We start from the raw sequence: 27,582 nt of genomic DNA on the forward strand, positions 1-27,582 counted from the left end.
TACTGATTTGCTAGTTTTTTGCTGGGTATTTGTAATCGTAAGTGTTTAGTAGAAAGAAGTACTTGATCTCCTATCTTGTAACCTGGTGAAGGTCTACGTCTTTGGTCGTAATAAAACTTTTGTCTGTCTTTTGCTTCAGCTAGGTGGGATTTTAATGATTTTAACCGGTCCTGTAGGGTGTTGAGGTAAGTAGAAGCACTTGGAGAGTTAACTGCTGTAGTAGCTAAAGTGATGGAAATCGGGTGGTACCCATAAGGTGGCGAAAAATGGGGTCATCTTTGTAGAAGATGATTCAGAATTATTATAGGAAAATTCTGCCATGGGGAGATAAGAAACCCAGTCATCCTGTAAGTGTGTAATGTAGCATCTGAGGTACTGCTCTAACGTCTGGTTAAGACGTTCAGTCAAACCATTAGTTTGGGGGTGAAATGAGGTGGAATATCTACTGTCAATTCTTAACAATTTACATAGTGATCTCCAGAAAGCAGAGGTGAATTGTGTCCCCCTGTCTGTAATAATGGTAGTTGGTAACCCATGAAGTCGGACAATGGATCTTATGAAAGCTTTAGCTGTTACCATAGCACTTGGTAAAGATTTAAGAGGGGTAAAGTGGGCAAGTTTGGTCAACTGATCAACAACTACAAATATAGTGTTATAGTGTTGTGAGTCAGGGAGTTCTACAATGAAGTCCATGGAGATGGTTGTCCATGGTTTATCAGGAATTGGCAGGGATGTTAATAATCCGATAGGCTTTTTGTGTTCAATTTTGTTTCTAGCACAAACATCACAGCCCATGACATATTCCTTTATGGATTGATCCATCAGTGGCCACCAAAAGTAGCGTCTGGTCAATTCGATTGTTTTTTGGATTCCGATATGACCTGATAGTATGCTGTCTTGGGTGTGTGATAAGATGAGTGTTCTTAAAGAGTGTGGGATGAATAGTCTTCCCTTATGATACATCAGTCCCGAAACGGTGTCCTTCACACAATTGGGAGGTACATTGTCTTCTTTGTTCAAGGTTGAAAGGATTTGTGTCTCCAAATTTGTGAGGAGTCCCAGGAATTTTTCTTCGGGTATTATAGGTCTCAAGTTTGTGGAGCTTTGATGGTGTTCATGTTGCCGAGATAAGGCGTCAGCTTTTACATTAGCGCTTCCTGGTCTGTAGGTAATTTGGAAATTAAACCGATCCATAAAAAGGGCCCATCGGACTTGACGGGAAGAGAGGGTCTTATTATTTTTTAGGTATTCCAAATTTTTATGATCGGTATAAACTAAAAAAGGTTCGGATGTTCCTTCTAAAAGATGTCTCCAGTGCTCTAGAGCTCTTTTTATTGCTAGCAGTTCCTTATCACCAACAGAGTAATTATTTTCTGCTGGTAGGAAGGTTTTTGAATAGAAAGCGGTTGGATGTATTTGTTTTGTGGTGCAGTTCGGTTGGGATAGCACAGCACCAATGCCGAAATTAGAAGCATCAACCTCTAGGATGAAGGTTTGACTATAATCTGGTAATGCTAGAACTGGTGCTGTAGAAAAAAGACTTTTCAAGTTTGTAAATGCTTCCTGTGTCTCTTCTGTCCATAGAAATCTTCGTTTGTTGCTAGTTAATTGAGTTAGAGGTCTTACAACAGAGGAGAAATCCTTTATAAATCTCCTGTAAAAATTCGCAAACCCCAGAAACCTCTGGAGTGTGCGTATGGTGGTGGGTTTTGGCCACTCCATGACAGCTTTGATTTTTGAGGATCCATTTCAATTTGATTGGGTGATAGAATATAACCCAAGAACTTGATTTCTGATACATGAAACAAGCATTTCTCTAATTTGTCATATAATCTGTGTTGTTGTAATCTTGCTAAAACCCAACGGACATGTTTCTGGTGGTCTATTAAATTCTTAGAGTAAATTAAAATATCATCTAAATAGATGATTACACATGTATCTATAAGATCCTGAAAAATCGCATTCACAAAATGCTGAAATGTTGCCGGAGCATTGCATAGTCCAAAAGGCATGACATTGTATTGGAAAAGACCATACCTGGTGCGGAATGCAGTCTTCCACTCGTCACCGCTTTTTATGCGGATCAGGTTGTAGGCACCCTTTAAGTCTAGTTTCGTGAATATTGTAGCTCCGGTTAATCTTTCCAGTAATTCGGGGATTAAAGGCAGTGGGTAACGATTTTTTATTGTTATTTTGTTTAAGGCTCGATAATCAATTATTGGACGTAAAGTCCCGTCTTTGTTTTTAACAAAGAACATCCCAGCTGCTGCTGGGGAGGTTGAATGTGAGATGAAACCTTTCCTAAGATTTTCATCGAGATAAGATCGTAAATCTTTTAATTCCTTTTGATTCATGGGGTATATCTTCCCATGTGGTATTTGTGAGTTGGGGATTATGTCTATAGGACAATCAAACACCCTATGTGGTGGTAGATTCTCTGCATCTTTTAAATTAAATACGTCAACTAGGTCCTGATAAACTTCTGGAACCCCTTGCTCTAGTGCTGCTATAGTACAGTGAGGGTAACAAGTATTGATACAATATGTTGACTTAAGTTTGACTGTTTGATCTTTCCAATCAATCTCAGGGTTATGTGTTTCCAACCATAAATACCCTAGAACAATTGAGTGATGGGCTATTGGTAATATATCAAAAGATAGATATTCAGTGTGTCCCCCTGATGTGGTTATTAACAAAGGTATGGTGTTATGAGTGATTGGTCCTTTCTGTGTGAATGTACCATCAATTAACTTTACAAAAACTGGGTTTGGTTTGCACACCGTGGGAATTTTATTATGCACAACAAAATCAGTGTCAATATATACACCCGTCGCCCCAGAATCTATGAGTCCTTCAGTCGGTAGGTTGTATTGATCCCACTGTAAGGAGAAAGGTAGAATTAGCTGATGAGTCTTGTGGGTGTTATGTGTTTGTGTAATTGAATGTATCTTACCCTTTTTCTGTTTGGCTAGAAGAGGGCAAGCACTCACTGAATGTTCCTTATGTGAACAGTATAAACATAGGTTTGAGAGTCTCCTCCTTATCTTTTCTTCAGGAGTGAGAGGTCCTCGAATAGTACCTATCTCCATGGGAGTAGAATGAGATGGAGGTTTTTCTTGAGCAGCTTGTACAGGATAAATGCGTCTTGGAGCACCTTCAAATGCCATTCTCTCAGCTTTTCGCTCTCTTAATCTTCTATCTAGTGTGATACATAATTTAGTGAGTGATGATAGAGTCTCAGGCATGTCAAGCCGTGATAGTTCGTCCTTGAGGCTTTCTGACAATCCAAGCCTGAACTGATTTCTAAGGCTAACTTCGTTCCATAATGAGTCTGAGGCCCACATTTGGAAGTCAGTGATGTACTCCTCAACTGTTCTCTTCCCTTGTTTGAGGGCACGTAATTTCGATTCAGCAATAATCTGAGTATTTGTGTCCTCATATAAGGTAGACATGGCAGAAAAAAAATCTTGTAACGAATCCAGTATTGGATCGTTTGCTTTGAACAATCTGTTAGCCCATGTCCTGGGTTCCCCTAAGAGGTAGGAAATGGTGGTACAAACCTTTATTCTCTCACAATGGTAAGTCCTGGGCCTGAGGGAATAAAGCAAGTTGCAAGCATTCTTAAAATCTCTGAATGTTGCACGTTTGCCTGAAAAAGGAGCAGGAGGCTGAATCTGGGGTTCAGGTATTTCCTGCTCTTTTGGTGGCAGGTATTCTTTGATAAGTGCTTTTAAAGCAGTATTCTCTGCACGTACTTCACTTAACCCATGTGCCAAGTAATCCAATTTTTGGTGTATATTTGAGATTTCATTTTTAATCTCTTGTGGATCCATGGCTGATTAATTATTTATGCAGAGCCAGGGGCCTGTTAATTCTGTAACACTCTCATAAAGACAGCAATAAATAAATGTGTTTTGTTGCTCTTTTGTATCAATGACTCAGAATCTATGAGCTGAAACAGAGTGCAGATACGGTGAGCTAATTTATAAGAGTAATTAAACAGAAACTGAATTGAGAACTCAGAATATTGTAAAGCAACTGAGTGATTCAATTCAGCAAAGGTAAATCAGGTCAGATAATGCAGCTGACAAGAAAATGATACGGAGATCTGGATCAGGACTGTTACTGTTTAAAATGCACAGTTTATGATGCTTGCCAAAACAAAGTTCTTATGATCAAATTCCAATTCACACACTCACACAGTTAAAACTATATACACAATGCACCGTAAGGTTTAAAGTAAAGACATCTCCATTGAGGCGTATCCACAGCAAACAGGAAAATCAAAGTATCAGTCTCAATCAGGAAACTCGTTTAACGAGATACGTTTATAAAGATCAGTTCAAATTGTGAGAAAGCAATCTTACCACTATTCAGGTTGAGCTCAGCTTCACATAGATGGTAAATACAGAAAGTGCTGCTTTGCTTCTTACCTGAGCGGAATCTGAGAGTCCGAGGTGCCGGGCTGTGTGAGTGTGACTTACTTCCGGTCTTCGGATGAGGTTCCGTTCACAGCTGAAATCAACTGGAGGTGAGATCGGGTGCACAGAGAAATGAAAAGATAAAGCTGGTTTCCAATATTTGCTGAAATAACAATATGAGCTGCAGGTAAAGTAATAGAACTTTATCTGAAATAGAGGATAAGGATTAGGTTGAATAGACCTGAGCAATATGACGAAGTATGGACTAAAAACTAGGATGAGCAGTATGCTAGTATACTTCAATTAACAGGCAGTTTGTGAATGTAGAAAGAGCGCTTAAATAGAGAAAGGATGTAGATGGGATGGTTCCTCCTTAAAGGTATATTACAGGGCTACAAATTGGAAGTGTTTGTCCAAAAGACAAACATAAGAAATTGGAAATATTGTTTGTGAATAGGAACCTGTAGATACATGTCCTTCAGGTCAATGGTAGACATGAACTGGCCCTCCTGAACTAAAGGGAGGGTAGAATGGATAGTCTCCATTTGAAGGACGGAACCCTAGAAAATTATAAAGGCATTTTAGATCTAAAATTTCTCACTCTTGAATCAAGCACCTAAAATGTGCAGAATCCATTACAGATAAAAAGTAAGAAATAGGCCAAGATGGAACAGTCTTAGGCCTAACACCTTCGTAAATGAGAAATTTTTAAGGAATCCTATCTATAAAAAAAACAGGAAGAAAAGAATGTGAACACACATTCAAGGGACAAGTAGTAGGAAAACATATGACCTAGGACCATAAGATGTCACGGGCATAAGAAAAAATCTCATTGACAGAAAAGGAAAATAATCCTTAGAGCCTAAAAATTACTAGGCTCTTTATATATAAAAATGATATACAACATTGGTCAAAAATATGTCTCAGACAAATATGAGTCCTATGGGACAATGTACGTCACAGACATAAATATAACCACAAAATGAGATAGATAATATAAGTCCCTATACATACAATAGGACAGCGTGCATGTCACAGGCATCAGGTAAAAATTATCTCAAATAAGAGAGATAATGTAAATATACGGTCCCTGTTAAAAATTGGGTAACATTATCTTGTAAAATTGAAAATGTTTACATTTAAACTACCACCAAATGGTGGCAAATACCAGGGTAATGCCTTCATTTGAATACTATCCCCAGGATTGACCTCTAAACCAGAGGGATGCATCCTATCTGCGGGGCATCAAGAAAAGGATAATTAGAGAATGAATTATTTTCTGTAAAGAAAGAAGAATATCTGCAGTAGCCAAACTACCATAAACTGCCACAAGATGGCACCAAAGGCTAAGAAATCCCATATAGTGTCTGTAAAGCGGTATAAACAGAGAAACTTAAAGGGAAATAAAACCCACATTTTTTTCTTTTATGATTTAGATAGAACGTAACATTTTAAACAACTTTCTAATTTACTTCTATTATCATATTTTCTTCATTTTCTTGTTATCCTTTGTTGAAAAGCAGAAATGTAAGCTCAAAAGTGTGCACGTGTCTGCAGCACTATATGGCAGCAGTTTTGCCACAATGTTATACATTAGCAGAAGCACTAGAGGGCAGCACTATTTCCTGTCATGTAGTTCCTCAAGCATGTGCACGCTACCTACCTAGGTATCTCTTCAACAAAGAATATCATGAGAATGAAATAAATTTGATAATAGAAGTAAATTGTAAACTTTTTAAAAATGTTATTCTCTATCTGAATCATGAAAGAAAATTTTTGGGTTTAATGTCTCTTTAAAAACACCTAAAAGTGCACGAACATAACATTTGAATGCCTATAGGTTAAAATAAAACATAAAAGGATATCCTCATGTATCCCATACCCAATAGAGGGGGAAGATGGATATAAATAGAGGATGCATTTACATTGAACGGCCACCATGCAGATTCATATTGCGGCCTCCTTCATCCTTGTGGCATAACAAACACAAAGGCTTAACATTAATTTGGGGGTGAAAGGACACTAAACTCCCTTCTAGTCTCAGTTCACACATTATATGAGAGACCAAAAAGAGCTGGATTAAATGATGATCAGATAATGATGGCATCACAGCTTGTAGCGTCCATACAGTGAATGTCCCTCTTACAACACCAGAGTCCACTTTCCACACCCTGCCCACAACGCTAAAATTAAATTGCAGAAAAGAGCAGCGCATAAGTAAAAGAAAAGGCTTGCAAATTACAGCAGCAAAACAGGGATCTCTGGATGAGAAGGGAGAGAGCGCACGCCATCATCAGTGTTGAAACATAGGCATAGGCCACGCCCACTCCACAGCTCGCTGACTGAGCCGTGCGTAGTCCCCTCACAATAATAAGAAAAAGGACACCATAATGATTAAATAAATCCTTCTAAAAGTGCCCACGTACAAGTCACACAACCTGTCACACAATACGAGCATACCAGCCAGGCTTGCCATTATCCCCTCTTAGTGTATCAGTTACTCAGTAAAACGGCTCCCGCCTGTAAGCTGCGTCACAGCCTATTAGCGGTATTACAAAAAGCCCAATATTGAGTTAATAAAGAGAAAGGGATTAAAGTATGTGTCCCCTTATTCATAAACATTGGCAGCGAACTGCTCTATAAGATATCCTTAATAAAGGATATACCCTTTTCTTAGACCTTGACACCTGATATAAAGCATTTAATGCACTTTAAAACTAGTAAAGTACCATACTCCTGTCCAAGATAAAAACTTTGGACTCCTGGTTTACAGCCCTCAGACTTATTTGAGCTGCTGGGAGGGGTCTTCAGCCGCCCAGAGACCTGTTGTCAGGGTGCCAGGAATCGGACTGAGACGAGAAGTGCAAAAATAATCACACCTTTATTAATAGCAAAAAATAATAAAAGTCCACAAGTCAAATAACAAGCCAGGAGTCAAAACCAGAGCTGGTAGTCAGACAAGCCGAGTCAGGAGCCAAAGCGAATAGTCAGACGAGCCGGAATCAGGAACAAGGAAAACAGCAGAGTCAGGAACAAGCCAGGGATCAGGAACCAGGAAGGACGTCAGGCAGCCAGATAATACACAGGAACTCTCACAAACAGGTCTGAGACGACGCAAAGGCAAAGCATACTTAACAGAGGCCCTTTAAATAATAAGTGATGACATCACAATTCTGAGACTGCATCCTGTCTCACATGGATGATGCACACCAGTCTGGCCATAAAAGGAAGTGCAGATAATGAGCAGCATCCCCCACAATGCACCATAGTCAGGAAGAGAGGTGAGTAAAATGGCTGCCAGCAGCACATTGCAAATACAACAGGGAAAAAAACCCTGACACCTGTATCTACAGCCCATAAAGTAAATCCCAACCATGAAGAGATTTCAAACTGTTCAATGTGCTTGAACCGTCTCACCTAGAAGGGAATAAGCCCTTACCTTATGAGATCAGGGCAGGCATATCATCTCAGGTCTGACAGTTTAAGACGACCTCTGACAGGGACCTGGAAAAGCAGAGTAACCAACCCTGGTTTTCTATATAGGGGTAGCATAAATGTTGAAAGGTAAGCAAGGACTACTAACTTACCATCTTCCAACTGCTAAAAGCCACCATTACTCTTACTAAAGAGAATTACATGAACACAGCATAACCCCATTCATTGCTTGCAGGGAAAAGTACCCAATAAAGTATTAAAACCTAGATTCTCTTCAGACACCATCTTTGCACACCACCTACAATGTATATAGGCAAAGAATGACTGGGATTGGCGGAAGTGGGAGGCTACTTAAAGGGACATTATGCACCAATTTTCATATAACTGCATGTAATAGACACTACTATAAATAATAATATGCACAGATACTGATCTAAAAATCCAGTATAAAACTGTTTAAAAACTTACTTAGATTTGAGAGTTTAGCTCTGTTAAAAAGGTAGCTGGAACACTCACTGCAAGTGGGAAATATCAGATACTCCCCCCTCCCCACTCCCCCTTCCTTTGCATATGAAAAGACCCTTTACATAAACAGGAGCAAGCTGGAGTAGGTATGCATCAGTATTCTCCTAAAACTCTAGGGCTTGGTTAGCAGTCTGAAAATCAGAGCAATATTATTTAAAAATAAGCAAAACATTAAAAAAAAAAAAAAAAACTTGTATGGGCTATATAAATGGATCATCTACAAAACATTTATGCAAATAAAAATCTAGTGTATAATGTCCCTTTAAAGCATTGCTGGGGTGTTCTTTGCCTCCCACTAATAATTGAATGGATTCATGGACTCTCCATGCCATTGAAAAGAAAACTGTGCTACCAACACGGTTTGCCTTACAGGGAGGATAGTATAATGAGGCATAGGAACTTCCCTGCGACCAGCAGTAGCTAACACACAAAAACTCTACTAGGAATAAGAAGCAAAGAGTTCCTGAAATGATGTGGGTGTTTGTTGTATATGATTAAACACACTGCACATATATAACCCGTAAGGTGATACTGATAAATATACACTCACCCTAAAGTTTGGACCAAGTAGTGTGCTGATTTATTTCCATCCGTCAGAAAGTCATATCTCTGAGGTGAGTCGCTCGGTGTGAGACGCTGCTCATTTCTCCATGCTGGTGTGTGTTCCGACGTTCTCCGGATCCCCTCTGACAGTGGCGCGTGTATGACCACGCCCCCAACAGTCTAAGGCCCAATCAACGGTGTAAGTCGAAGACATCCAACTTTCAGGAGCTAATCCGATTTCAAGTATAGCTGACTTGGTCACTAAAGGGGGTGTATTCTCAAAGTATCTTGAAAACCTGGGTAAGTAAAGGCAGTGACCCGGGTGTATCAATTCTCGGATACAAAGCTGCTTAGGATCCGGTGTTAAAAGGGAACTCCCCCCCGTAGCCCCTTATAGATATAGCAACCATGGATGAAAAGAAAAAAGTCCGGAATCCAATCCAAGTGATAAATAAAACAAACTTTAATTAATCCATATGATTAAAATCAGTACGGATAAGACAGGTCTATAATTACGGCTCAATGCCAAAACGCGTAAGACCAGTCCTCCTGTCTTATCCGTACTGATTTTAACCATATGGATTAATTAAAGTTTATGTTTTATTCATCACTTGGATTGAATTCCGGACTTTTTTCTTTTCATCCATGGTTGACACAAAAACTCTACTCAGATAATTACATGGCATTCAACAACTCCCCTGTCGTCTCTTGCAGGAAACAATCCATTGAGGACATTAAAATCAGAATCTAGAATCTCTCTGCCTACCTCCATGAAAACAATGCAAATTACTACTGAGGGGGTAGGGGACGTAGGAGAGCAATTTAATGCTCTGAGGTGGCCAGGTGAACTATTTCCCATAGGTTATGAATTTGTGGACTCACTGCCATTAGAAAGAAACAATATTTAACTGATTAACAGGTTAAGAGTTTTTAAAACCTCATGCAACAAGTTATGGATATGTTCCACTATAAATCTAAAGGCATTGCCATATTCAGGATCATGAAAACAAAATGTATGCTTACCTGATAAATTATTTTCTTACCTAGAATTAGTGGCCTTCTGGCCCTTACATTTACAAGAGAACATAACAAAAATAGCAGTAGATTGTCGAAAGGTTCTAGTCGCCTGAAGATAGAACTTCAGGGTGTGCACAACATCCAGGTTATGCAACAGACGTTCCTTCTGAGAAGGATTAGGACAAAACAAAAGAACAACAATTTCCTGATTGATATTGCGGCCCTACACGAACCTTAGGAAGAAATCCCAACTTAGTATGAAGGACCACCTATCTGCATGAAAAATGAGGTAAGGGGCATCACACTGCAGAGCCGAAAGCTCTGAAAGTCTACAAGCAGAAGAAATAGCGAGAACAAAACCTTCCAAGATTATTATTTAATATCAACAGAGTGCATAGGCTCAAACAGAGCCTGCTGCAGAAACCTAAGAACAAGGTTAAGGCTCCATGGAGGAGCAACAGGTTTAAAACACAGGCCTGAATCTGACCAAGGCCTGCACAAAGGATTGAACATCTGGCAAGTCTGCCAGACGTTTATGCAAAGAATTGACAAGGCAGAGATTTGACCCTTCACAGTACTGACTACAAGCCTTTCTCCAGGCCCTCCTTAAAAGACAAAATGCGGAGAAACCTCACCCGACTCCAAGAGAAACCCCTAGATTCACACCAAAAAATGTATTTACGCCACACCTTATGGTAAATCTTAATAACCTTTTCTGAAAAACCGCGTCTAGACAAGACTAGGCGTTCAATCTCCAAGCAGTCAGCTTCAGAGAATCTAGGTTTGGATGAAGGAAAAGACCCTGAAGTAAAAAGGTCCTTCCTCAGAAGCAATTTCCAGAGAGGAAAGGACGACATCTTCACCAGGTCCGCAAACCAAATTCTGTGAGGCCACACTGGAGCAATTATAATCACTGAAGCCTGCTCCTGTTTGGTACGGGCTATCACCCGAGGAAGGAAGGCAAACTGAGGTAACAGATAAATAGACCGAAGTACCATGGAACCACCAGAGCGTCGACCAGAGCTGCTTGTGGATCCCTTGATCTAGAAGCTTGGCGATTAGATGAGACGTCAACAGATCCAACTTCGGAACTCCCCACCTGAGATTATCATTGAGAAAACCTTCCAGATGAAGGGCTCCCGTATATGAAAAGTCTGCCTGCTCAGATAATCCACTTCCCAGTTGTCCACCCCTTGGATGTGGATGGCAGAAAAGAGGCAGTTTTGAGACTCCGCACACTGAAGAACGCAAGTTACCTCCTTCACAGCTAAGGAGCTCTGAGTTCCTCTCTGTTGTTGATATGCATCACCTCAGTAATATTGTCTGATTAGAATATGAGAATCTGGACCAAACTCAGTGGAGGCCAAGCTATCAGTGCATTGAAGATTGTTTTCAACTCTAAGATATTTATCGGGAGGGCAGACTCCTGAGTCCAAAGTCCCTGTGCTCTTAAGGAACCCTAAAAACTGCTCCCAAGCCCGAAAGCCTGGCATCCGTGGTCACAATCTCCCAAGATGTTCTCAGGAAGCATGTACCCTGGGAAGATGGTCCTGAGAGAGCCACCAGGACAGGGAGTAAAATAAATAATCCAAGCAAGAGATTGGATTTTCTAACCTTCTTAAAGAAAATCTAAATGGGGAAAGAGTTTATGATCGTTCATAACATAACCTGGTAATTGGCACCAAGGAACTCCTTTACAGATTCACCCTCCACCCATGAGAGCGGAGAATCAGCAACAAAATAATCCTTATGGGATTTTGCTAAATGAAAAGATGGCGTCTTAACCAAGAAATCGTCCAGGTAAGGTGCCACCGCAATCCCTTGAGATCTGACCACAGCCAGAAGAGCCCCTAGAACCTTCGTAAAGATTTGATGGGCTGTGGCTAGGCCGAAAGGTAGGGCTACAAATTGGAAGTGTTTTGTCCAAAAAGATAAACCTCAGGAATTGGAAATGTTCCTTGAGAATAGGAACATGAAGATATGCATCCTTCAGGTCAATGGTAGTCAGAACTGACTCTCCTGAACTAACGGGAAAATAGAGCGGATAGTCTCCACTTAAAGGACGGAATCTTAAGAAGAGATTTGTTGAAGCACGAGAGGTATAATATAGGTTGAAAGATTCCTTCTTTCTCGACTCCTAGACCCTGATCCGCCAGAGCAACTAGGACAATCACTCCTAGTGAATTGAGATCCTTGACATCATTTAAGAAATCCTCTCTCCTTGTTTGGATTGCAGATAAGCTTGACAGGAGAAATCTGCCTCTGGGAAAGCAAGATTTTAATCCTATCCTATATCCCTGGGGGATTACCCTCCACTGTGCAAGGATCAGAAACATCACGATTCCAAGCCTGCTGAAAGAAGGAACTCCTGCCCCCTACTTGATCCGAGATTGGATCGGGGGCGGATCCTTCATACTGAATTGTTCACAGAGGAAGGCTCTTGAATTGCTTACCCCTATTACAGGGCTGGATAAACCTCCAGGGGATTTGGATTGCTCAGGATAGAAAAAAGGAGGATTTTTGTCCCTTGAAGTTGCGAAGGGAACGAAAAACAGAAGGCTGATGACCTCTAGGTCTAACCCTCTTATCCTATGCCAGAAAAGATAGAAGGGCATCCAGCACAGCCGCTGGACGCAAAATCAACAACATTTGAGTTGCAATCCACAAGCTAACTACTAGGTTACATTGGCCTGTATCTCCTAGAAATTATTTCAGCCAGACCAGGACCAAATAAAGGAAAATGCCCATTAGACAGCATAGGTTAACTGAAATTAAGCAGTAAGCAAACATCACTTCAAAATGAAGGATATTACATTGTATTGCCATGTATTGCTTTGATGTTCAAGTATCACTGCTCCTTTAAATATTATGGTTCCACATATCCTATAAAAAGCTCCTCCTTCCTTCTATCAGTGCTTAGTAATTTGTAACCAATGTGAGAAACTCACTCTCACCTCTCCTTTGAGCTACGTTACCTAAGCCTTCTTCAAGGATATAACTACAGTTTCCTGAGTTTCTAAACCTACTTACAGTTTTAAGCCAGAGTTCTAGATTGCCTATTTTCGGTAACAATATCCGAGACTTTCATGTTTTTCCTTTAGTTCAAGCTTAGTTCTCCCTTAGTGTTCTGCAGGAGCCGCTGGCTATTGTGCTTGTGTTACATGCCTCCGATTCTGTGACGTCACCATTATCCGACAAACACTTTCGTCTCAGCGTATTCAGACGCAGAAGCAGTCACATCCCTCACGACCTGCAGCTTGAAGTAAAGCTTCTCACAGAACAGTAAGGACTGTTTTCTGAGCAAGTAACGATATCTCTCAACTTTACACAGGTACAATTGTTACGGTTGCTTGCTTGCATGAACAACTGTATTTCAATAAGACTTTGCATATGGGAAACATCGTTTAAGTAAGCACTTATGAACTCTGCTTATGTGAACTCACTAATTAACTGCCAGCAAATACTAACAAGCTTGGGCTTATACTCTCTGCATATTTAGCTGTGGTTAAACTATCAGCTTATACAGAGCTTGTTAACCTCTTCAGCACTAACATATTTGGAGCTCCCTGACTACTACATATGAACTACTGTTAAGGGGGTTTACAATTCTTAACTGCCATTCACCTTGTGGGGTTATTTTCAATAAGTAAGTTCCTGTATCAACTCACCCTGAGTTGACCCTCAGTCTAGGATCAGAACAGGGTATTTGTGAGACTGTGTGGCAACTGGCAACTAAATAAACATTATTTGAATTCTGACATATCCAGGAAAGAAAAAAACAATGTCCTAAAAACACTAAGATCGAGTATGATACTTGTCACAGACATAGTAATCATCACCTCAATATGAGGTAGATTATAATCTTGTAAGTCTATAAATAAAGCATAGAAATAAATATATTAGTGTCCTAAAAACACTAAGATTGAGTATGATACATGGAATCATACATGTCCCAGACATAGTAATTATCATCTCAATATGAGGGAGATTATAGTATTGTATGTCTATAAATAAAACATAGAAAATGATTAAAGGGACACTGTACCCAAAAATTTTCTTTCGTGATTCAGATTGAGCATGAAATTTTAAGCAACTTTCTAATTTACTCCTATTATCAAATTTTCTTCATTCTCTTGGTATCTTTATTTGAAATGCAAGAATGTAAGTTTAGATGCCGGCCCATTTTTGGTGAACAACCTGGGTTGTCCTTGCTGATTGGTGGATAAATTCATACACCAATAAAAAAGTGCTGTCCAGAGTACTGAAACAAAATAAAAAAAAGCTTAGGTGCCTTCTTTTTCAAATAATGATAGCAAGAGAACAAAGAAAAATTGATAATAGGAGTAAATTAGAAAGTTGCTTAAAATTGCATGCTCTTTCTGAATTACAAAAGAAAAAATTTGGGTACAGTGTCCCTTTAAGATACATGAAACTATACATGTTGAAATAAGTCCCCATACATAAAAAAGGAAAAATATGATACGGACATAGTAAAAATCCCCTCAGTATGAGAGAGATTAATACATGGAGCCCCTGTACCAGACAGGATTATGCTATGAAGAAATAAAAAAAAAGTCAAAGCATAATAGCGTCTAGAGGGCACTTAGTAGCTAAGTATTTTGCATGTCACCAACAGCGCATTAGTCTCCTAATATGAAAAAGATTGAAATGCAGAATGTATACACATAAAATATTTAAAATGTGATTGATCATTTACATTTAACTGCCACCAGATGACGGCAAATACCGGAGAAAGATCAGGAGAAAAACCTGACAAAAAAAAAAGTGCATTGTATTCCTGCACAAGGAAAACTCAGCCCTCATACCTCCTTGTAATATTTTTATCCCCAAAGGCTGTTAAAATATAAATGAGGACAAACTGGAGTAAATGATGCTCAGACAAAAAGAAAAACATTTTTAAGTCAAAATCCAATTTAAAAAAAGGGAATAATCTCACTGTTGGACTCAGAGGAAATGAGAGAAATATTGACTAAGTCGCTCAGAGAATTGTTTTAAATAAATAACACCCATAGGTAGATGACTTTATTCTATGGGGAAACTCATAAATGTTATATGAGAGGGGAATTTATACAACATATATATAGCCCCTCGCATCCCCTCCACCCTCAGTCCTTTGGCCGAAGGTATAGGAAGAGAAAAGGAAAGGCTAAAAGGTGCAGAGGTGACTGAAGTTTACAAAAAATATAAAGAAAAACTGTCTTAAAAAGAACAGGGTGGGCCGTGGACTCGTCATATCGTAAAAGAAAGTAATTTATCAGGTAAGCATAAATTTAGTTTTCTTTTACTATCTATCTATCGGGTTCTTGTAAAGCACGGCTATTCACCCGTAAGTGTCTCACGGCGCTGAGGGTTGCAGTTCAGTCGAAGAGCCAGGTCTTGAGGTCCTTTCTGAACTTAGTTAGGGAGGGCGGTAGCTTGTCTAAAGTGCAGCGGGAGGGTGTTCCAAGTCTTGGCAGCCAGGTGAGAGAAGGTTCTGCCTCCTGCTGTGGTTTTCCTGATGCGGGGGATGACAGCGAGGGCTTGGTCGGCCGATCGAAGTTGTCTGGCAGGGGTATAGAAGGTAACGCGGTGGTTCAAGTATTCGGGACCGATGTTGTGGAGGGCCTTGAATGCGTGGGTGAGAAGCTTGAAGGTTATTCTTTTGTTGATGGGGATCCAGTGCAGGTCCCGCAGGTATTTGGTGATGTGGCATTGACGAGGGATGTCAAGGATTAGTCTGGCCGAGGAGTTCTGGATGCGCTGTAGTCTCTTTTGGAGCTTGATGGTGGTGCCAGCGTAGAGTGCGTTACCATAGTCCAGTCGGCTGCTGATGAGGGCGTGAGTGACAGTCTTCCTGGTCTTGGTTGGGATCCATTTGAAGATTTTTCGCAGCAGGTGAAGTGTGTGGAAGCATGCAGAAGAGACAGCATTGATTTGCCGGTCCATGGAGAGCGATGTGTCCAGGATGACGCCTAGATTTCGTGCATGGTCGGTGGGGGTTGGAGGGTGTCCGAGGGCTGTGGGCCACCAGGAGTTATTCCAAGCGGATGTGGTGGGACCGAGGAGAAGGACTTCGGTCTTGTCTGCGTTCAGCTTTAGGCAGCTGTAGTTCATCCAGGTGGCGACTGCTGTCAGCCCTTCATGGACGTTTCTCTTGGCGGTGGTGGGGTCACTGGTGAGTGAGATGATTAGCTGGGTGTCGTCGGCGTAGGAGACGATGTTGAGGTTGTGGCGGAGAGAGGGGCCATGTAGATGTTGAATAGGGTGGGGCTCAGAGAAGAGCCTTGGGGTACACCGCAGCTGATTTCTGTGGGCTTGGAGGTGAAGGGTGGGAGTCTAACTTTCTGGGTTCTGCCGGTGAGGAAGGAAGTAATCCATTCCAGGGCTTTGTCACGTATGCCGGCATTATGTAGTCAGTTGCGGAGGGTGAAGTGGGAGACAGTGTCGAATGCTGCTGAGAGGTCTAGGAGAATGAGGGCGGCGGTCTCTCCTTGGTCGAGTAGGGCGAGGATGTCATATGTGGCGGCGAGGAGGGCGGTCTCGGTGCTGTGGTTGCTCCTGAAACCAGATTGGGAGGGGTCCAGGGGTGTGGTTGGCTTCGATGTAGTCAACGAGTTGCGCATTGATGGACTTCTCAATGACTTTGGTCGCAAAGGGGAGCAAAGAGATTGGGCGGTAGTTCTTCGGATCATTGGGGTCAGCCGTGGGTTTTTTCAGTAGGGGTTTTAAATTCTGCGTGCTTCCAGTCATCCGGGAAGGTGCCGTTTCAATGGAGCAGGGGTGATGGTGTCACCCGCTTTGTTGAAAATGTGATGCGGGCATGGGTCCGAGGGTGCTCCAGAGTGGATTGATCTCATGATCCTGATGGTGTCCTCTGTGGTGTGGGGGCTCCAGATGGTCAGTGGGGGGTAGGCGGTGGTGTATTTGGGTCAGCTATCGGTGGGAGTTGGTGGGTAGGCAGTGGTGGGTGAGTTCTGGGGCACGAAGCTGTCATATATGTCGACGATCTTGCAGTGAAAGTACATTGCGAGGTTATCGCAGAGGTCCTGGGAGGGCAGGATGTCGTCGATGTTGCTGTTGGGATTGGAGAATTCCTTGATGACTGTGAACAGCTCCTTGCTGTTGTGGACATTGGCATTGATTCTATCTTGGATGGCTGTCTTCTTGGTGGTTTTGATGTGGTGGTGGTGGGTAGTGATGGCTTCTTTGTAGGCTGTTTTATTTGAGGGGGTCTTGCTGGATCTCCAGGTCCTTTCCAATCGCCTGCAGTGGCGTTTGGAGTCATGGAGGGCAGGGGTGAACCAACTAGCCTTGTTGGTGGGTTGGCGGTTGGACGGTTTCTTGAGAGGGGCAAGGGTGTTGGCGCAGTCTGTGAGCCAATGGTGGAGGTTGCGGGCAGAGGAGTTGGCATCTGTGGCGAGTCCACGGATTTCATCCTTACTTGTGGGAAACTAATACCAAAGCAATAGGACACGGATGAAAGGGAGGGACAAGACAGGAACCTAAATGGAAGGCACCACTGCTTGAAGAACCTTTCTCCCAAAGATAGCCTCAGAAGAAGCAAAAGTGTCAAATTTGGAAAATTTGGAAAAAGTGTGAAGGGATGACCAAGTCGCAGCCTTACAAATCTGTTCAACAGATGCATCATTTTTAGCCCATGTGGAAGCCACAGCCCTAGTAGAATGAGCCATAATTCTTTCAGGAGGCTTTCCAGAATAAACAATGAATAATGAAGATGATTGACGGAAATCCTTAGTTGTCTGTAAGTAAAACTTTAAGGCCACAGACCACGTCCAAGTTATGTAACAGACGCTCCTTCTTGGAAGAAAGATTAGGACACAAGGAAAGAACAACAATTTCCTGATTAATATTCTTATTCGAAACAACCTTAGGAAGAAAACCAGGTTTGGTACGTAAAACCACCTTATCAGAATGAAATATGAGATAAGGCGAATCACACTAACGCTGAAAGCTCAGAAACTCTTCGAGCATAAGAAATAGCAACCAAAAACAGAACTTTCCAAGATAACAGTTTAATATCTATGGAATACATAGGTTCAAACAGAACCCCTTGCAGAACTCGAAGAACTAAATTCAAACTCCAGGGAGGAGTAATAGGTCTAAATACAGGCTTAAAGTTATGGTAAATCTAACTATAGTTGAGTTAATATTTTAGAAGTATTACTTAATATAAGCACAGTGATGCTTTTGTTTTTTTTAAATAAACTTTTTTTCTTACAAAATTTTAATTTACAAATGCGCCCCGTTACCTGTTCCCTGACTGCCTCCCTGTTAGAATTTCAGAAATCTCTGTTAGATTGACAGGTGCATCATCCAATCGGGACTGCACCATACGCCCTATGTAAATCTGATATTAGCACGCTCCTGTGCTTGGAGTTTTCAATGGCATCAGCAGAACTTCAACTGCGCAAGTGCAGTTGCAGCCACAATCTCGCTGCTGCTTAGAGTAACACACTACATTACCCTGTCACTGCTTGGTGAAAAGTTTAAACGGTGAAGTAATAATTTTTAATTTAATAGTACTTTTATTTTATTTGCTGGTACTTAGATAATAAGCACGTTTGGGGGGGGAAGGGCGGCTCATGGGGGGATTCTTTAGTACTGTCTTCTGCACTGCTGTAAACAGTGAATTTGTGAAATGATACTGACAGGGTAATGTAGTGTTTTACTATAAGCAGCGGCGAGATTGTGGCTGCAACTGAACTTGTGCAATTGAAGTTCTGCTGATGCCATTGAAAACTCCAAGCACGGGAGGCATGCTAATACCAGATTTACATAGGGCATATGGTGCAGTTCCCAATTGGATGATGCACCTGTCAATCAAACAGAGATTTCTGAAATTCTAAAAGGGAGGCAGTCAGGGAACAGGTAACAGGGCGCATTTATAAATTAAAATTTTACAAGAAAAAAAGTATATTTAAAAAAAAACAAAAGCATCACTGTGCTTATATTAAGTAATACTTATAAAATATTAACTCAACTATAGTTAGATTTACCATCACTTTAATTCTAGATAGAGTCTGACAAAAACATCTGGTACATTTGCCAAACATCTGTGAAACAGAATTGACAAAGCTGAAATTTGTCCCTTTAAGGAACTCGCAGATAACCCTTTCTCCAATCCCTCTTGGAGAAAAGACAGAATCCTAGGAATCCTAACTTAATTCCATGAGTAACCCTTGGAATCACACCAATAAAGATATTTACGCCATATCTTAAGATAAATCTTTCTAGTGACAGGCTTTCTAGCCTGTATCAAAGTTCTAATAACTGAATCAGAGAATCCTTGCTTCGATAAAATCAAACGTTCAATCTCCACGCAGTCAGCTGCAGAGAAATTAGATTTGGATGTTGGAAAGGACCTTGAATGAGAAGGTCCTGTCTCAATGGAAGTTTCCACGGTGGCAGAGAGGACATGTCCACTAGATCTGCATACCAAGTCCTGTGTGGCCACGCAGGCGCTATCAGAATCACTGATGCTCTCTCCCGTTTGATTCAAGCAATCATGCGTGGGAGGAGAGGAAACGGCGGAAACACATAAGCTAGGCTGAACGACCAAGGTACTGCCAAGGCATCTATCAGTTCGGCCTGAGGATCCCTTGACCGGGATCCTTATCTTGGAAGTTTGGCATTCTGTCGGGATGCCATCAAATCCAATTCCGGTCTGCCCCATGTGAGAATCAATGAGGCAAATACCTCCGGGTGAAGTTCCCACTCCCCCGGATGAAAAGTCTGTCGACTTAGAAAATCTACCTCCCAGTTCTCTACTCCTGGGATGTAGATCGCTGACAGATGACAAGAGTGGGCTTCCACCCAACTGATTATCTTGGATACCTCTATCATCGCTAAGAAACTCCTTGTTCCACCCTGATGATTGACATATGCCACAGTCGTGGAATCTGATGAATTTGTCCGAAGCCAACGGAGGCTATGCCTGAAGCGCATTGAATATCGCTCTCAGTTCCAGTATATTGATTGGAAGAAAAGACTCCAGCTGAGTCCAAACACCCTGAGCCTTCAGGGAGTTCCAGACTGCCCCCAGCCCAGAAGGCTGGCATCTGTTGTCACTATCACCCACGAGGGTCTGCGGAAACAAATCCCTTGGGACAGATAATCCGGCGACAACCACCAAAGAAGAGAGTTTCTGGTCTCTTGATCCAGATTTATCTGAGGAGATAAACCCGCATAATCCCCATTCCACTGGGGATTATGCGGATTTATCTCCTCAGATAAATCTTGATCAAGAGACCAGAAACTCTCTTCTTTGCATGCACAGTTGCAGTGGTCTGAGATGAAAGCGAGCAAACGGAACGACGTCCATTGCCGCTACCATTAATCCAATTACTTCCATACACTGAGCCACTGATGGCCGAGGAATGGACTGAAGTGCTCGGCAAGTATTCAGATTATTTATTTTTCTGACCTCCGTCAGAAATATTTTCATGGTTACCAAGTCTATCAGAGTTCCCAAGAAAGGAACCCTTGTCTGTGGAACAAGTGAACTCTTCTCTATGTTCACCTTCCGTGAGTTCTCAGAAAAGACAACACTGTGTCTGTGTGAGATTTTGTCAGATGATATGTTGACGCCTGAATCAGAATATCGTCCAGATAAGGCACCACCGCTATTTCTCGTGGTCTGAGAACTGCCAAAAGAGACCCTAGAACCTTTGTGAAGATTCTAGGTGCCGTGGCCAACCCGAAAGGAAGAGCCACAAACTGATAATGTTTGTCCAAGAAGGCAAACCTTAGAAACCGATGATGATCCTTGTGGATTGGAATATGAAGGTAAGCATCCTTCAAATCCACGGTAGTCATATATTGACCCTCCTGGATCATCGGTAAAATTGTTCATATAATCTCCGTCTTGAATGATGAAACTCTTAGAAATTTGTTTAGATACTTGAGATCTAAAATGGGTCTGAATGTTCCCTCTTTTTTGGGAACCACAAATAGGTTTGAGTAAAACCCCAGTCCCTGTTCCAATTCTGGAACTGGACAAATTACCCCCATAGTAGAAAGGTCTTTTACACAGCGTAAGAACGCCTCTCTTTTTATCTGGTTTGCAGATAATCTTGAAAGATGAAATCTCCCTCTTGGGAGAGAAATCCCTGAATTCCAATTGATAACCGTGGGTCACTATTTGTAGTGCCCAGGGATCCTAAACATCTCTTGCCCAAGCCTGAGCAAAGAAAGAGTCTGCCCCCTACGAGATCCGGTCCCGGATCGGGGGCCACCCCTTCATGCTGTCTTAGGACCAGCAGTGGATTTTTTGGATCGTTTACCCTTATTCCAGTCCTGCTTTGAAGAGGAAGATGAAGCAGGGGGTCCTCCTTTAAATTTCCGAAAGGAATGAAAATTAATTCTGTTTACCCCCTGTTTAACTGACTTATCCTGAGGTAGGGCATGGCCCTTACCTCCTGTAATATTAGAAATGATTTCCTTCAATTCTGGCCTAAAAAGGGGTCTTACCTTTAACGGGGAATGGCTAAAAGCTTATGTTTTGATGACACATCAGCAGACCAAGAATTAAGCCATAATGCTCTACGTTCTAAAATAGCAAATTCTGCATTTTTTTGCTGCTAATCTAGCAATTTGAAAAGCGGCATCGGTAATAAAAGAATTAGCTAGCTTAAGAGCTTTAATTCTATCTAAGATGTCATCTAACGGAGTCTCAACCTTAAGAGCCTCAAACCAAAAAGCTGCCTGCAGTAGTTACTGGAACAATGCAAGCCGTAGGTTGTAAAAGAAACCCCTGATTAACAAATAATTTCTTTAATTAATCATCTAATTTCTTATCCACAGGGTCTTTAAAAACAAAATTTATGCTTACCTGATAAATTTATTTCTCTTGTGGTGTATCCAGACCTCGGGTTCATCCATTACTTGAGGGATATTCTCCTTCCCAACAGGAAGCTGCAAGAGGACACCCACAGCAGAGCTGCCTATATAGCTCCTCCCCTAACTGCCACCCCCAGTCATTCGACCGGAAAACAAGCAAGAAAAAAAGGAGGAAAACTATAGGAGTGCAGTGGTGACTAGTTTTAAAAATAAAAAACACCTGCCTTAAAATGACAGGGCGAGCCGTGGACTGGATACACCACAAGAGAAATAAATTTATCAGGTAAGCATAAATTTTGTTTTCTCTTGTAAAGGTGTATCCAGTCCACGGGTTCATCCATTACTTGTGGGATACCAATACCAAAGCTTTAGGACACGGATGAAGGGAGGGACAAGGCAGGAACTTAAACGGAAGACACCACTGCCTGTAAGACCTTTCTCCCAAAAATAGCCTCCGAAGAAGCAAGAGTATCCAATTTATAGAATTTAGAAAAGGTATGAAGTGAAGACCAAGTCGCCGCCTTACAAATCTGTTCAACAGAGGCCTCATGTTTAAAAGCCCATGTGGAAGCTACTGCTATAGTAGAATGAGCGGTAATTCTTTCAGGAGGCTGCTGGCCAGCAGTCTCATAAGCTAAGCGTATTATACTTCTTAGCCAAAAAGAAAGAGAAGTTGCCGAAGCCTTTTGGCCTCTCCTCTGTCCAGAGTAGACAACAAACAAAGCAGATGTTTGACGAAAATCCTTCGTAGCTTGTAAATAAAACTTTAAAGCACGAACCACATCAAGATTGTGTAATAGACGTTCCTTCTTTGAAGAAGGATTAGGACATAGAGAAGGAACAACAATCTCCTGATTGATATTCTTAATAGATACCACCTTAGGAAGAAACCCAGGTTTGGTACGTAACACTACCTTATCTGCATGGAAAATCAGATGAGGGGAATCAGATTGTAAAGCAGATAACTCCGAAACTCTTCGAGCCGAGGAGATAGCTACTAAAAACAGAACTTTCCAAGATAAAAGCTAATATCTATGGAATGCAAAGGTTCAAACGGAACCCCTTGAAGAACTTTAAGAACTAAATTTAAACTCCATGGCGGAACAACAGGTTTAAACACAGGCTTGATCCTAACTAAAGCCTGACAAAACGCCTGAACGTCTGGAACCTCAGCCAGACTTTTGTGCAAAAGAATAGACAGAGGAGAAATCTGTCCCTTTAAGGAACTAGCTGACAAACCCTTATCCAATCCTTCTTGGAGAAAAGATAATATCCTAGGAATCCTGACCTTACTCCATGAGTAACCCTTGGATTCACACCAATGAGGATATTTACACCATATCTTATAATAGATTTTCCTGGTGACAGGCTTTCGAGCCTGAATTAAGGTATCAATGACCGATTCGGAAAAACCACACTTTGATAGAATCAAGCGTACAATCTCCAAGCAGTCAGACATAGAGAAATTAGATTTGGATGTTTGAAGGGACCTTGAAGTAGAAGGTCCTGCCTTAGCGGCAGAGTCCATGGTGGAAAGGATGACATGTCCACCAGATCTGCATACCAAGTCCTGCATGGGCCACGCAGGGGGCTATCAAGATCACCAAAGCTCTCTCCTGCTTGATCTTGGCATTCAGACGAGGAAGCAGAGGGAAACGGTTGGAAACACATAAGCAGGCTGAAGGACCAGGGCGCTGCTAGAGCAATCTATCAGCGCTGCCTTTGGGATCCCTTGACCTGGACACGTAACAAGGAAGCTTGGTGTTCTGACGAGATGCCATGAGATCCAGTTCTGGTTTGCCCCAAAGTTGGATCAACTGGGCAAATACCTCCGGATGGAGCTCCCACTCCCCGGATGAAAAAATCCGCCTCCCAGTTCTCTACTCCTGGGATATGGATAGCTGAGAGATGCAAGAGTGAACCTCTGCCCATAGAATTATCTTTGAAACCTCCAAAATTGCCAGGGGGCTCCTTGCTCCCCCCTGATGGTTGATATAGGCTACAGTCATGATGTTGTCCGACTGAAATCTGATGAACCTGACCGCAGCTAGCTGAGGCCAAGCCTGAAGAGCATTGAATATCGCTCTTAGTTCCAGAATGTTTATCGGAAGGAGGGCCTCCTCCTGAGTCCACGAACCCTGAGCCTTCAGGGAGTTCCAGACTGCACCCCAGCCCAGAAGGCTGGTATCTGTCATTACTATAGTCCATTCTGGCCTGCGGAAACACATTCCCTTGGACAGATGGACCCGAGATAGCCACCAGAGAAGAGAATCCCTGGTCTTTTGATCCAGATTTAGTAGAGGGGACAAATCTGTGTAATCCCCATTCCACTTATTGAGCATGTCAAAGTTGCAGTGGTCTGAGATGTAGGCAGGCAAATGGAACTATGTCCATTGCCGCTACCATTAATCCGATTACCTCCATACACTGAGCCACTGACGGATGAGAAATGGAATAAAGAGCACGGCAGGAAGTTAGAAGTTTTGACAACCTGACCTCTGTCAGATAAATCTTCATTTCTACTGAATCTATCAGAGTTCCTAGGAAGGAAACTCTTGTGAGAGGTGAGAGAGAACTCTTTCCTTCATTCACCTTCCACCCGCGAGACCTTAGGAATGCCAGAACAATATCCATATGGGACCTGGTGATTTTAAAGTTGAACGCCTGTATCCGCATGTCGTCTAGGTAAGGGGCTACTGCTATACCCTGCGGTCTTAGAACCACCAGAAGGGACCCTAGAACCTTCATAAAGATTCTTGGTGCCGTGGCTAACCCAAAGGGAAGAGCCACAAACTGGTAATGCCTGTCTAGGAAGGCGAACCTGAGAAACTGATGATGATCCCTGTGTATCGGAATATGTAGATAAGCATCCTTTAAATCCCCGGTAGTCATATATTGACCCTCCTGGATCATAGGTAGGATGGTTCGAATAGTCTCCATCTTGAAGGATTTTTTTTTAGGATCTTGAGATCCAAGATTGGTCTGAAAGTTCCCTCTTTCTTGGGAACTATAAACAGATTTGAATAGAAGCCCTGCCCCTGTTCCTCCATTGGAACTGGGTGGATCACTCCCATAACTAGTAGGTCTTGAAAGCAATGTAAGAATGCCTCTCTCTTTATCTGGTTTGCAGATAATTGTGAGAGATGAAGCTTTGAAATCCAGAAGATATCCCTGGGAAACAATCTCCAGAGCCCAGGGATCCTGGATGTCTCTTGCCCAAGCCTGGGCGAAGAGAGAAAGTCTGCCCCCCACTAGATCCGGTCCCGGATTGGGGGCTATTCCTTCATGCTGTCTTAGAGGCAGCAGCAGGCTTTTTGGCCTGGTTTCCCCTTGTTCCAAGCCTGGTTAGGTCTCCAGACTGACTTGGACTGGGCAAAATGTCCCTTTTGTTTTGTAGAAGAGGAAGATGAAGCTGCGCCACTCTTGAAGTTTCGAAAGGAACGAAAATTAGTCTGTTTTGGTCCTTATCTTGTTGGACCTATCTGGGGAAAGACGTGGCCTTTTCCTCCAGTAATATCAGAAATGATCTCCTTCAGTCCAGGCCCAAATAGGGTCTGCCCTTTGAAGGGGATCTTGAGAAGTTTAGACTTTGAAGTGACATCAGCTGACCAGGATTTAAGCCATAGCGCCCTACGTGCCTGAATGTCAAAACCTGAATTTTTAGCCGTTAGCTTGGTTAAATGATAAACGGCGTCAGAAATAATGAAGTTGCTAACTTAAGAGCTTTAAGCCTGTCATCCAACGGGGTCTCTACCTGTAAAGCCTCCTCCAGAGACTGGAACCAGAAAGCCGTTGCAGCAGTGACTGGGGCAATGCATGCAAGAGGCTGGAGAATAAAACCCTTGTTGTATAAAGATTTTCTTAAGGAAACCCTCTAATTTCTTATCCATAGGATCTAGGAAAGCACAACTGTCCTCGACAGGAATAGTTGTACGCTTAGGCTAGGGTAGAGACTGCTCCCTCCCGTGTAGCGGCATCTATAGGAAACATTTCTTAAAAGCAGGAGGGGGAGAGATGGCACACCTGGTCTATCCCATTCCTTAGTAATAATTTCTGAAAACCTCTTAGGGATTGGGAAAAACATCAGTGTAAACAGGCACTGCAAAGTATTTGTCCATTTTACACAATTTCTCTGGGACTACAATGGTGTCACAGTCATCCAGAGTCACTAAAACCTCCCTGAGCAACACACGGAGGTGTTCAAGCTTAAATTTAAATGCTGTCAATTCAGAGTCAGACTGAAGTAACGCCTTCCCTGAATCAGAAATGTCACCCACAGATAGAAGCTCTTCTGCTTCGGCTTCTGTACATTGTGAGGGTACATCAGACATAGCTACTAAAGCAAATGGACAACAGAATATCAGTGGAGCCGGAGGCTGACTGTATGTGCAATAGTCGGAATGTGTGTGAATAACTCGTTATTTAACTATAATACATGTAAAAAGATAGGAAGAGTTTGGGTCGGCCAATCAAGAGTTAATATATTACTCTAGGGTGATAGTACTAGTAATCCATATTGGCTAGCTAATGAAAAATATTAAATGTACAAGATACAGATGTTTAAGCAATAACGGATAAATCAATATATTCAAAATATATAAACATTTAATAAATGAGTCACAATAAATTTAAAATAAGCATTCACAATAAATTTAAAATAAACATTCACACCGGTGTGTCAATAAAAGTTATATATCAGCAGATAAAAATGCTTAACGTAATTATGTGTTGCTTTTACGATTAAAGAAGACTCCGCTACGAATTTGTTACGGTTAGTAAAATGTCCCAGTGATTGACTCATTTAATAAATGTTTATATATTTTAAATATATTGAATTATCCGTTATTGCTTAAACATCTGTATCTTGTACATTTAATATTTTTCATTAGCTAGCCAATATGGATTACTAGTACTATCACCCTAGAGTAATATATTAACTCTTGATTGGCCGACCAAAACTCTTCCTATCTTTTACATGTATTATAGTTAATTCACACACATTCCGACTATTGCACATACAGTCAGCCTCCGGCGCCACTGATATTCGGTTGTCCATTTGCTAAATTAATTCACAACTGTGAGAAGTGTGAATTTGTCAGTCGGCTAGTACTGTTTCATATCCAGAGTCAAGTGTTCAACCTTTTTTTCTTATAGCTACTAAAGCGTCAGAAAGCTCTGTATTTGTTCTAGCCCCAGAGCTGTCTCGCTTTCCTTGTAACCCTGGCAGTTTGGACAATACCTCTGTGAGGGTATGATTCATAACTGCCGCCATGTCTTGTAAAGTAAACGCATTGGACGCGCTAGATGTACTTGGCGTCCCTTGAGCGGGAGTTATAGGTTCTGAGACGTGGGGAGAGCTAGATGGCATAATCTCCCTTTTGTCAGTCTCAGAAACCTCAGGTGATAAATCTTTAAAAGCCATAATATGGTCTTTATAACTTATAGAAAGGTCAGTGCATTGGTACACATTCTAAGAGGGGGTTCCACAATGGCTTCTAAACATAATGAACAAGGAGTTCCCTCTATGTCAGACATGTTTAACAGACTAGTAATGAGACCAGCAAGCTTGGAAAACACTTCAATAAATGTGAAAAAAGCAATAATAAAAAACGGTACTGTGCCTTTAAGAGAAAAAAACTACCACATAAACTGCAAAACAGTGAAGAAAAGTAGTAAACGCTACGAAATTTTTACAGTGTGTATAAGGGACTAAAACAGCATTGCACCCACTTGCAAATGGATGATTAACCCCTCAGGCCCAAAAACGAATTAGAAAAACATT

This window comes from Bombina bombina, chromosome 1 (genome assembly GCF_027579735.1).
Source record: "Bombina bombina isolate aBomBom1 chromosome 1, aBomBom1.pri, whole genome shotgun sequence".
Classification (NCBI taxonomy): domain Eukaryota; kingdom Metazoa; phylum Chordata; class Amphibia; order Anura; family Bombinatoridae; genus Bombina; species Bombina bombina.